This window comes from Culex pipiens, chromosome 3 (assembly GCF_016801865.2).
Source record: "Culex pipiens pallens isolate TS chromosome 3, TS_CPP_V2, whole genome shotgun sequence".
Lineage (NCBI taxonomy): Eukaryota > Metazoa > Arthropoda > Insecta > Diptera > Culicidae > Culex > Culex pipiens.
The window spans coordinates 122723398-122735977 of record NC_068939.1 but is presented as its reverse complement, the minus strand read 5'-3'; the positions used below and the strand labels follow the sequence as shown (position 1 = coordinate 122735977).

Here is a 12580-nt window from a genome sequence, read left to right as displayed (position 1 = left end):
TAGAAGGATTCTGACAGAGCTAGTTTTTATTAAAATTCTACACTCAAAATCAGGAGTACCCTTCAAAAAGGGGTTTATCTACCCTTTATCTGTCACAACACAAGGTAAACAAACCCTTTTTGAGGATTACTTCCACCCTTTTTTCAAGTTTACCGGTGGTAACACTTAACGAAAGGGTAACGACGGGTAAACTTCAAAAAAAGGGTGGAAGTAATCCTCAAAAAGGGTTTGTTTACCTTGTGTTGTGACAGATAAAGGGTAGATAAACCCCTTTTTGAAGGGTACTTCTGATTTTGAGTGTAATCTCTCTGTTGTTTAAAAGGATTTCCGTCCAACTTTTAATTGTTGCCTAATGTCAAACTAACTATCACTGGAAAGGTCATCAAACATGACAGCTCAACATTAGAGATCCTAAATAGGGAGACTGGTCGAAGTGAATTTGACGTACCCAAACAGACACGAGTTTGACGTATCCAAACGAGCATTTGCCTTTACGCCCAGCAAAACTTATCAGTGTTGCCAAGCTCAAAACATACGTTGCCAGATCGATTTAGCAAGCTTAGACCAGTCTCCCTATTTAGGGTCTCTAGCCGCAATAAGGCTTTCTAGGCCCAGTGAAAAAAGTATAATTTAACCCAAAAATGACGAACTTCTCGCCAAAGTGTCCTGATGCAAACAATGGTCGAACTCGAGCTGTCACAGCCCTGCGAAGTATGTTGGCTGACTTATCGGGCGGTTAGTAAAAAAAATAGCTAGAAGTTGCCTGACAACAAAACTTTTACTAGAAAGAGAAAGGAAATCTGATGCAAACAAACGTCCAGCTGCCATGTAAACATACTTTGAATGTGTTACTTAGTTTCTAACTAGAAAGTCTTATTTTGTAAAAAAGGTAAACAAGTGATTTGTTTACCTTTTTTTGGTACCCTCCGCAAACGTCAAACCATACAAAATTGCTGCCGGATCTTTTCCGGGAGAGATCCGGCAGCAATTTGTATTGATTTGACGTTTGCTGAGGGTGCCGAAAAGTTTGGTTATGTTCTGCTTGCAAAAGACAATCAAGAAATTAAAAGTGAGAGTGTGTGCGTGCAACATGGAGTTAAACTTTTCAAAGTGCCATGGTAACCTTCACAGCAACTTCACAGAAAGTTTAACTACATGTTGCACGCACACACTCTCACTTTTAATTCCTCGATACTACTTTGTTTTGATAAATAATGAACTCTTATTATGACACGGTTGCCATAATTCGATTAGTGCCCCGCAGTTGTTTTGCTGTCACATTTTGGCAAGGGTAACATGTCAACATGTTCAAAGTGAGACATTTATGTCCGCACCGCTGCAGCTGTCAGCGCGAGGAATTCCTCGCCAAAAATCAGCCACCTTCGTCGCCAAATTATGCCACAAGTGCCAAAGACAGGCCAACCGCTTCCCCTTAAATGTAAACCTGTACTATTAGCTAAATCAATGGGACATGACAGCCCCACACGGAAGACCCGCGCGCGCTCGTGTGACCACCAATTTGCCCAATTATCCAAATTACCAAAACCCGTTTCGGAAACCTTGGCCAAAACTTCCAAAACCGACCAGGTATTGTTTCAGCGCACTTTGAACTCTGTGCTGCAAGGTGCCCAAAAAAGCCACACTATTTCGGAATGCTGTCGAACATGACATCTTTCCTGGCACGTTCGTTTGAGGCCCGAAAGCTTCGGCTTCAAATTGAATTAATCAAGATCAAGGTCCGCGCGCGGCCCAAACTTGGCCGGGGATTCCTTTTTTGGGCAGAGAGGCTCGCGAGAGCCTTCGGAGCCACTTAAGCGCCAACGGCAGCCTCAGCAGAAGTGACAGAGGCCAGATGTCAGACCCCCGGATGTGTCGTGAGGGTTGACTGGCTCCGCACTTGTGGTCAAGGGTTGCGCGTTTTGACGCGGTTTGTTATTGTTTGGCGTTGCGCGAAATGTTGCAATTTCGATAACGCACGTTTGCGAATTTGATATCGGGAAGATACTTGAAAGTTGGCAGCATTGTTGTGATTCTGCTCCAGACTGCTCAGCATGCATCAACCGACCATCCGGCAGAGATCGTTTACCATATGCGTCCGTCAATTATCATCCACTGACCATAATGCAACATCCTCGCGATCTGACCCACATTAGTCACTTGTAAATCCGGCCGTTCAATCACGTCCGATCTGACAACAACGCGACGACGGATTTATCACTTGGTCACGATCGTCGAAGTCGACAACGACGTCAGCCGTTGAAGTCATGCCTTGGGCCAGACTGCGGTAATGACCTCGACGACGGCGACGGTTCCAAAGAGAGATGCTTGGATTGTTTTTAACTCACAGCGGATGCAAAATTCCCGACTGAAGATGATGTATTCATTGCGACTCTCTGGTAAAAAGCATTCCTTATTTGGGGCGCTTCCAGTGAAGAGTGAGAAGCCGCCGTGGAAGACTGTAGGGTGGCGTTAGTTTTGACAGCTCTTCAATGAACATCCTTTGTTCATAGCAGCGTGAACTAATACAGAATTGTATTTTCGCCTTCTGACAGAAGGCGTTATTGTGTGGCGTTACGAGTCGTTACGGATGATTATTCATGACAGCTACAGCATTTATTGCTTTCGCAATTCCAAACTTAACCCAATTTCACGGTAATGCTCCAAGAATAGCATCAAACCCCAGCATGGTCGATGAATTCCGAGGAACTCCATCCAAGTTCCAGAAGGAAAGACCAAATTGAACGTGCACTTAACAAAATAACATGTGACAGTCCGGCCACACCTCGATAGCGGTGTGCTCTAATGTTCTAACTGAAAATTGGGCCAAAATGAGTTAATGATGCCATCTTTTAGCTAATTAAATTCCCTACAAAACGCTTCTAACAGATCTGAAAAATTCGTTTCCTACGCGGAGATATCGCCTTGCAACCATTTGTACTAACTGACATTTTCGAACGCATCATGGATGTGCTCTCTTATTTTCCATCATGGCTTTACCTTTTGAAAACACGCAAATCCATAAAAATACGATTACACTATAATATTATGGTAAATTGCCAGGTGTCCTTGCTAGTTTGAGCAATATTATGGAGCACTATTTTGGAAGGCAAATAGCACAAGTGTGCACATTTGGAAGCGAGAAGGAATTATCAGTTAGGTGTAGTGTGTTAAAATGGTTTAGTGGAGTAGTTTTTTTTTGTTTGGACGACCCATTGATTAGGATTAGTGTATTTAGGTTCTGTAGGTTAGTTTAAAATGTTGTTACGTAGTTTTCTTTGCATGGACGACCCCTGCAGTTGTACTAAGAGTGCACAACGACTTGAAGAATGTTTCAAACTGGACTTTTAGGTTGGGCTAAGTGGGTAATGGGTTGGGGAAAAATGTTGTTACGTCGTTTTTTTCATGGACGACCCCTACAGTTGTGCTAAGAGTGCACAACGACTTGAAGAATGTTTAAATTTGACTTTTAGGTTGTGCTAAGTGGGTATGGGGTTGGGGAAAAATGTTGTTACGTCGTTTTTTTTGCATGGACGACCCCTGTACGTGAGCTAGGAGTGCACAACGACTTGAAGAATGTTTCAAACTGGACTTTTGGGTTGGGCTAAGTGGGCATTGGGTTGGGGAAAAATTTTTTTACGTCGTTTTTTTCATGGACGACCCCTACAGTTATGCTAAGAGTGCACAACGACTTGAAGAATGTTTCTAACTGGACTTTTAGGTTGGGCTAAGTGGGTAATGGGTTGGGGAAAAATGTTGTTACGTCGTTTTTTTTTGCATGGACGACCCCTTCAGTTGTGCTAGGAGTGCACAACGACTTGAAGAATGTTTCAAATTGGACTTTTGGGTTGGGCTAAGTGGACAATGGGTTGGGGAAAAATGTTGTTACGTCGTTTTTTTTGCATGGACGACCCCTGTACGTGAGCTAGGAGTGCACAACGACTTGAAGAATGTTTCAAACTGGACTTTTAGGTTGGGCTAAGTGGGTATGGGGTTGGGGAAAAATGTTGTTACGTCGTTTTTTTTGCATGGACGACCCCTGTACGTGAGCTAGGAGTGCACAACGACTTGAAGAATGTTTCAAACTGGACTTTTGGGTTGGGCTAAGTGGGCATTGGGTTGGGGAAAATTATTGTTACGTCGTTTTTTTTGCATGGACGACCCCTTCAGTTGTGCTAGGAGTGCACAACGACTTGAAGAATGTTTCAAATTGGACTTTTGGGTTGGGCTAAGTGGGTAATGGGTTGGGGAAAAATGTTGTTACGTCGTTTTTTTTTGCATGGACGACCCCTTCAGTTGTGCTAGGAGTGCACAACGACTTGAAGAATGTTTCAAATTGGACTTTTGGGTTGGGCTAAGTGGACAATGGGTTGGGGAAAAATGTTGTTACGTCGTTTTTTTTGCATGGACGACCCCTGTACGTGAGCTAGGAGTGCACAACGACTTGAAGAATGTTTCAAACTGGACTTTTAGGTTGGGCTAAGTGGGTAATGGGTTGGGGAAAAATGTTGTTACGTCGTTTTTTTCATGGACGACCCCTGCAGTTGTGCTAGGAGTGCACAACGACTTGAAGAATATTAAATTGGACTTCTGGGTTGGGCTAAGCGGCAATGAGTTGGGGAAAAATGTTGTTACGTCGTTTTTTTTTGCATGGACGACCCCTACAGTTGAGCTAAGCGTGCACAACGACATGAATAGTGTTTCAAATTGGACTTTTGATTTGGGCTACTATACAATATTATACCATTTTAACAGAATTTAGAGTCATAGAGACGCACCTGAGAAATGGTAAAATCCGTAAAAAAAATACTTTGACTCAATCTCACCCCCCAGACCCAGTGTCACCCCCACTAACGGTACGTAGTATTTTTTTGCATAAACGAACCCTGCAGTTAAGCTGAGAGTGGACAACGACTTAAAGAATATTTTCAATTTGGTCTTTTGGGTTGAAACCCACTTGTAAAATGTTGTTACGTAGCTGAAACTTTGCTTACATGTTTCCTGCACAATAAAGCTCATACAAAATCCCATACAAAGTACTTAAAAAGATTAAAAAAAAACTCACGACCCACTTAGCCCAACCCAAAATCAAATTTAGTATTCTTCAAGACGTTGTGCACTCTTAGCTCAACAGAAGGGGTCGTCCATGCAAAAAAAAACAACGTAACAACAATTTTCCCCAACCCATTACCCACTTAGCCCAACCTAAAAGTCAAATTTTAACATTCTTCAAGTCGTTGTGCACCCTTAGCTCAACTGTAGGGGTCGTTCAGGCAAAAAAAAACAACGTAACAACAATTTTCCCCAACCCATTACCCACTTAGCCCAACCTAAAAGCCAAATTTTAACATTCTTCAAGTCGTTGTGCACTCCTAGCTCAACTGCAGGGGTCGTCCATGCAAAAAAAACGACGTAACAACATTTTTCCCCAACCCATTACCCACTGAACCCAACCCAAAAGTCAAATTTAATATTCTTCAAGTCGTTGTGCACTCTTAGCTCAACTGTAGGGGTCGTCCAGGCAAAAAAAAACGACGTAACAGCATTTTTCCCCAACCCATTACCCACTTAGCCCAACCTATAAGGTAAATTTTAACATTCTTCAAGTCATTGTGCACTCCTAGCTCAACTGCAGGGGTCGTCCATGCAAAAAAAAACGACGTAACAACATTTTTTCCCAACCCATTACCTACTTAGCCCAACCTAAAAGGCAAATTGAATATTCTTAAAGTCGTTGTTCACTCTTAGCTCAACTGCAGGGGTCGTCCAGGCAAAAAAAAACGACGTAACAACATTTTTCCTCAACCTAAAAGGCAAATTTTAACATTCTTCAAGTCGTTGTGCACTCCTAGCACAACTGCAGGGGTCGTCCATGCAAAAAAAACGACGTAACAACATTTTTCCCCAACCCATTACCCACTTAGCCCAACCCAAAAGTCCAATTTAATATTCTTCAAGTCGTTGTGCACTCTTAGCTCAACTGTAGGGGTCGTCCAGGCAAAAAAAAACGACGTAACAACATTTTTCCCCAACCCATTACCCACTGAACCCAACCCAAAAGTCAAATTTAATATTCTTCAAGTCGTTGTGCACTCTTAGCTCAACTGTAGGGGTCGTCCAGGCAAAAAAAAACGACGTAACAGCATTTTTCCCCAACCCATTACCCACTTAGCCCAACCTATAAGGTAAATTTTAACATTCTTCAAGTCATTGTGCACTCCTAGCTCAACTGCAGGGGTCGTCCATGCAAAAAAAAACGACGTAACAACATTTTTTCCCAACCCATTACCTACTTAGCCCAACCTAAAAGGCAAATTGAATATTCTTAAAGTCGTTGTGCACTCTTAGCTCAACTGCAGGGGTCGTCCAGGCAAAAAAAACGACGTAACAACATTTTTCCTCAACCTAAAAGGCAAATTTTAACATTCTTCAAGTCGTTGTGCACTCCTAGCACAACTGCAGGGGTCGTCCATGCAAAAAAAACGACGTAACAACATTTTTCCCCAACCCATTACCCACTTAGCCCAACCCAAAAGTCCAATTTAATATTCTTCAAGTCGTTGTGCACTCTTAGCTCAACTGCAGGGGTCGTCCATGCAAAAAACTACGTAACAATATCTTTCATAGTTGATTTGCACACTTGGCACAACTGTATGGGTCGTCCATGCTTAAAAATATTACGTATTTAATTTGTTTGAGGCACATTTGTTCTATTCAATACATTCATCGATTCCATTGCATGAGACACACTTGTTCCAACTGCAATTCACCATAAATCTAAATAACGGTTTGTGCCTTGGATAGCATTCGTTTTTGAAAGGTCGTATGATATAATTGAAATAAAATAAACTAGCTAAAAGTTTTTACAACATCATTTTCTTATGTTTTAAGGAATACATCATTCAGTATTCGTCATAGTTGATGTATTATGGATGGTTTTACAATTATATTCATAAAAAATATAATTTCACTAATTTTTTCATACAAAAATTTTGATTTAAATGCTGATTTTTCCAAAAGGTTAATTTTCCTACCAAATTCAAACTAAAATAAGTGTTTGAAAAAAGTTTTGATATAAAATGTTTTTCTTACGCTTAAATTAACCAACTCGTGAAAAAATAACATTGAAACAACTAATTTGAACTATTGTAACAATAAATTTACTTTGCACGCTTTTGTACCAAAGCCCTGTGCACGTTTGTGCTAACTCATACAAATTACCTCCCAAAACACACTTGTGCCAATTGCAAGCATGATTTTTTTTCGTATTTTCTCTGCCAAAATTTTTCTAGCATTTCAAAAGTTTTTATATTTCACAATGTCTTTAAGTAATGTCAGGTGCATACTTTAAAATTGTTAGAACAATTGTTTGTCGAATAGTTTTCCAGAAACAGTAATTCAAAGTTTAAAAATCGATTTTCTCGCAACTACCAAAATGTCAGTTAGTATAAGAGAGCACACCGCTATCGACCTATTGAATGCAAATAAGGCGTTTGTGCTGACCAAGACATCGCCGCGCTGTTGACGTTCTGGAGGACTAGGTCGTCGATACCTGAGCTGCTGCTGCTGCGGCCAATATGTTTTTGGTTTGTTTTGTTTTCTGTTTCTTTTATTTTCTTCTGGTTCGCGCAATAAATAAACAATGCGACACTTGTGACTTTTTTATTATGGGCTTAAGGTGTGTGTGCCCAATTTGTTTACAGCGAACCTTTTGGCCATTTTTGGCAAGCGCGTTGACAAGGTAGTTAAAGTTATCTTTAAGTTTATGTTGAGTTTTGAGATTTTTTTTTAATTGATGCAGTTTGATTGTACAATAAAAACATTCTTTTTCATCAGTTTTATCTAAATCAACAACACAGAAAAAAATTGTGTAAATTTTGAAGCTTTAATTTTGGAAGGTTGAATATTACCACTTTTATAATGTAATTTTACGTCAATTTAGACTGAAAAAGTGACATTACAACAGAAAAGTGGTAAAATTACACATTTCCAGAGGTAAAATTACACATTTTTTCTGACATAAAAGATGTACCCCTTTCCAGATGTAATATTACCATGATATTTTTTTCCTGTGAATAGTAGTTTATGCAACAAGTTGCAAAAAAAGGATTTTTACAGCGCGAGCCGTACATTTATCCAACGAGGTTTACCGAGTTGGATAAATACGAAGAGTGCTGAAAAAATCAAGTTTTGCAACGAGTTCCATACCACATTTTTTGCAATTCCGAAAAATACTCGAAAACGAAGTTGACTTTATAGCTGTCGGCCACCATTGCTAGTACCAACCACTAGTGTCTTCCTTTTATCTACAAGGACTTCGCCGCCCTGGGCTCCTAAGTGTATGAAAGTATGGCACGGAGCGACGGCGCCGAATACCCATATTTACACAAAGAATTTTAGAGTGCCCGCTGCGGGATTCGAACCGGCGACCTCTGGATTGTTATTCCAGTGCGCGGTCCGATTGATCCACACGGGTGGGTCGCGGGTACTCATTGAGTGAAATTTTAAGCCAAATTTTCATGTATTTTGTCAATAAATCGTTTAAATCAAAGAAAAGTTGAAGTGTTACTTTTCGAAACAAGTGCTGAAAAGTTCAACTTTTCAGCACTCATTTCAAAATTTTAAAAGTAATTTAAAAAAATTCAAACTACTGTTACCGTAATCTGGGGTGAATCGGGACTACAGTCTGAATAGGGACAGCAGTTTTTAGAGCGCTTAAAGTTTTTAAATTTGGAAATGGATGTACACATTTTGTTGGCCTAAGTCTGTTCTAACCGAAACCAACCAGAAAAATCAAAATATTGTGCTCCTACATGGTTAAAACTGCTGTCCCAATTCGCCCCATGTGTCCCGATTGACCCCAGTTTACGGTATATCTCGCATAGTACACAGGCGTTACGCTTTGTATTTCTTCGATTACTTCAAAACGGCATAATATATTACTTCAAAACGGCATAATGCATATGTTCGTCTTTTTTACAATTACAAAGAGATTCCAAACATATTATTTAGTTTTATAGTTATCGAAGAAATACAAAGCGTAATACATTGGCACTATACTGTATCACAATAAGGTATAATTTAAATTATCAGAAAAACTAAATCTTTGTTTTAAATAAGCTTTTCTTGTATGATATTTATCAACACATTCAAAGTATGTTTACATTGCAGCTGCGGGTTTGTTTACATCAGATCTGCTTTCTCTTTCTAGCAAAAGTGTATATCCGTAGTAACAGTTCAATAGGATTCTATTAAACTGTTACTACGGATTTGTCCTGCGACTTCTAGATAGTTTTTTGACTGACCGCCCGATATGTCGGCCGAAATATTTCGCAGGGACTGTGACAGCTCGACCTCGATCATTATTTGCATCAAGGCACTGCGACGAAAAATTCGTCATTTTTCAGTTAAATTATTCTTTTTTGGCCTTATTCCTCCACCTTCTCCTTCAGATCAAATAAAATAATCTTAAAATTACTTTATTATTGTTATTTTATCGTACAATATCTCACTTTATTACAAATCCATTTTGATAATTTCAACTTTTATTTGAAAATTTAAATCAAATTCATTCACGATTGACATCCTCAACATTTTTTTAAATTTTTGATAAATTATTACCATTTTTGAAAACATTTAGCAGTAGGATATCTGTAATAATGTACAAATAATTTTTCCCAAAATTAAAAAAAATGCTTGAAATTTTACTCATACACCGATAAGAGCCTAGAGAAATGTGAAATAACATTTGTTACGTATTATTATGAAAGTTATGATTTTTTTTATAAATATATCCGTGGAAAACAGTCTCCATTAAAACAATAAATTTTAGCAATTGGAAAATTTGCGACATCTTTACATCTTTTTATCTTTTTTAATTTTATGGTTTATGTTGATGCTTATTTAAAAAAAAATAAAACATATTTCGACTAGCCATATAAATAATCAACAAAGAACAATAATTATTATTGATTTTGAGTAACACGCGATGGAAGAATCTTTAAAGTTTAGAGAAAGTTTCGAAAGAGTCTTCCTTCGCGAGATATCAGCGAAGTGAAAGCTCAATGAATGAATTTTGAGATTTTTGGGATGGATTTTGATCTAATACATCCGCAGATGAAACGTCAGACGCTGCAAAATGGCTGTCTCATTCCGCAAATCGAAAAAGTTTGTAAACAGTATACAAACAATTAACCAGTTTTCAAGTTTGAGTTTGCTTTTTGAGAGTTCGTGTTGCTCTTTTCTCACAAAACATTGCAGAAATGCGATTTGGGGAATTTTTATTTCAAAAAATTCTGGGTGAATTTCATCCGTGTTTTCTAAGCGAAAATCACCCAGACTTGAGTAAGATTCACCGAAAAATGAGTGAATAAATATCCCAAATTTAATGTCTGAGTAGGTTCATTTTTGACGAAATTTTAGTGGAAAAAAACACAGAAATGAGTTATTTGAAATGAGCGTGTTTAATGATCAGACACTAAATACGAATTTCTTAAATTCACCACTTCTATTTTACGAGCATTTAACAAATGTTGAAACTGTATGTAGTAAAAAGTAATTGTTGGAATGTTGGTTGAAATGTTCTACGATTCACGTCTGTTTATCTTGACACCTAGTGTTGAGATTGACCCACGAAAAGGATTCAAGATGGCATGAAAATAATGTCAAACTAGTCCATAAGTGTATTGATAGAACGTCAAAATGAAAAAAAAAATTAATATTTAATTTTTATTGCTTTTATTCAAAAACTTGAAAAAATCCATTAAAACACTCCTAAAAATTTAAAATGATAATAATAATGCCTTTTGAACGATTCAATAAAGAGCAATCCTAAACAAAATTTAAAAAGGAAAAAACTTTAAAATAACCCCGTTTCATAATTGAACCGGTCATGCCAACATCGCAACCGCGAATGCTGCTCACGAAGAGAGGTGGCTAAATGTCAAACTGCACCTTCCCACAGTCCACACACATTGGTCCGTGCGCAACTTCTGGCGCAGACTCACTGCGGTCACTTCCTTAAACGAAGATGAAATCTGGCTGGTCGGTCGGTCGGCTTCGCTTAAAAATAGTCCCGTCTCAACAGGTATCGCTCGGCCGGATGACAGTTGGCCACCGGCCACCGATCCGATCGGCGAACATGATCCCGGTGCTCCCACGATGGAAAGATAAACATTTGCTTTCTCTCTCGGGTCGGTTCGGGTCTGCTTCAAATTTCATAACTCCGAGATTAAACAACAATCTCCGGCGAGGGGTTAAAAATAACCTCTCAAGTTGCGCTCCCGAGCAAAACGATTTGGGAACCAGTCGGTGAGATTGACCAGACATTCCGAGGAACCAGAGTTACGGCTAAAAATAGGTCCATAAATTGTGACGCGAACGCGATCACTGCACCGTAAGAACGCTTCGGCAATACCAGGTTGGGGGACCAGGTTGTAAATTTAAAAATACTTTTATGCAATTCTTTGGCCTCGCCGATCAATCGATGAATCATTCACGATTCGTGAATTGCATCGCGCGAATGTTTGCATAATTCATTCACCTCGTGAGGTGAGGATGTTCGCTAATCTTCTTCGCGCCTCTTCCTCATCTCTCCCCCTTCGTGTCCCCGATAACTAGATTGTATTAGTGTTACCCCTCGTCCTCTCTCCCTCACCCCTCTCCCTCTCCCCACTCGTCTCAATTGATACCCGATCCTGTGGCCTTCCTCCGCGGATGTCCGGTGTCCTCGCAAGTCGTCCTGCGATCACTCAGCTGATCGCGAACACTTCGCTGAACCACTTTTCCCTCGCGAGAATCCTTCGTCACAAACACTCCACCAGGGTACGATCACTTCACGGCTTCACTTTGGTGTTTTTTCGTCACACACTAATTAGCACTAAAAAAGTCACTTTTTTCACGAAAATTTCCTGGAATCGTCCTCGAAAAACCGAAAAACCCCCTTCGAAAAAAACCCTCCAGAAAATTTACGTTCTTCCCTTACAGAAAACAAAAAATTGGTGTAAAAATCCGCGAGCAGCGAGATTTACTTACACTTGAATCCGCGAGTTAAACAGTTTAAAGGCGAACTGAAAAACGTTCAGCGGGCGCGTTTTTTGATAGTGGCGCAGTCGGCGACGAAGTGCGCGCGCACCAATACACCCGCACAGTAGGCGCCCGAACACCAGGCGACTTCGGGTCGTCGTGCGTCGTGCGTTGTCCTGCCGAGCACGACGCACCCACACCATCGAACCGAGTGTGTAAGACACTGTAGATGAATAGCTGGCCGGTGGGAGCCGATCGCGCCCCACCACCATAGAACGTAGCAGGCCGCGATGGTTGGGACGAATCCCCACCACCGGGCGTCGGCGTCGGTAAAGAATTTTCCGGGCACGATCGCACGCGCGTTGGTCGTAGTGTGCGTTGGACGAGAAGATCTTTTCACACCGGTGGAAAAGTCGTGGAGTAGAAGCGGGGAGCTCGAAGGAGCGGGACGATCAATGACGTCACGGATTTTTGGCAATTGAAGTAGACAAATTGATTGAAGGATTCGTTTCAGGTGTTTGGTCATCTTAATGGCACGAAAATGCTAATATTGGTGTGA

General features: G+C 40.2%; 1 protein-coding gene across 8 annotated transcripts in view; it reads right to left on the bottom strand.

Moving 5' to 3' along the window:
• Positions 1-12188, bottom strand: part of LOC120423279 (tropomyosin-2) — a 95696-nt gene extending 83508 nt beyond the window's left edge. For 2 of the 8 annotated variants that reach the window (XM_039587038.2, XM_039587040.2), the window contains exon 1: positions 12031-12188. The gene's annotated coding sequence lies outside the window, so the exon portion shown is untranslated. Of the gene's footprint in view, positions 1-11980 lie in introns of all 8 variants that reach the window. The other 6 variants (XM_039587036.2, XM_039587046.2, XM_039587044.2 and 3 more) reach the window with 5 other exon arrangements.
• Between the last annotated feature and the right edge of the window lie 392 nt (positions 12189-12580).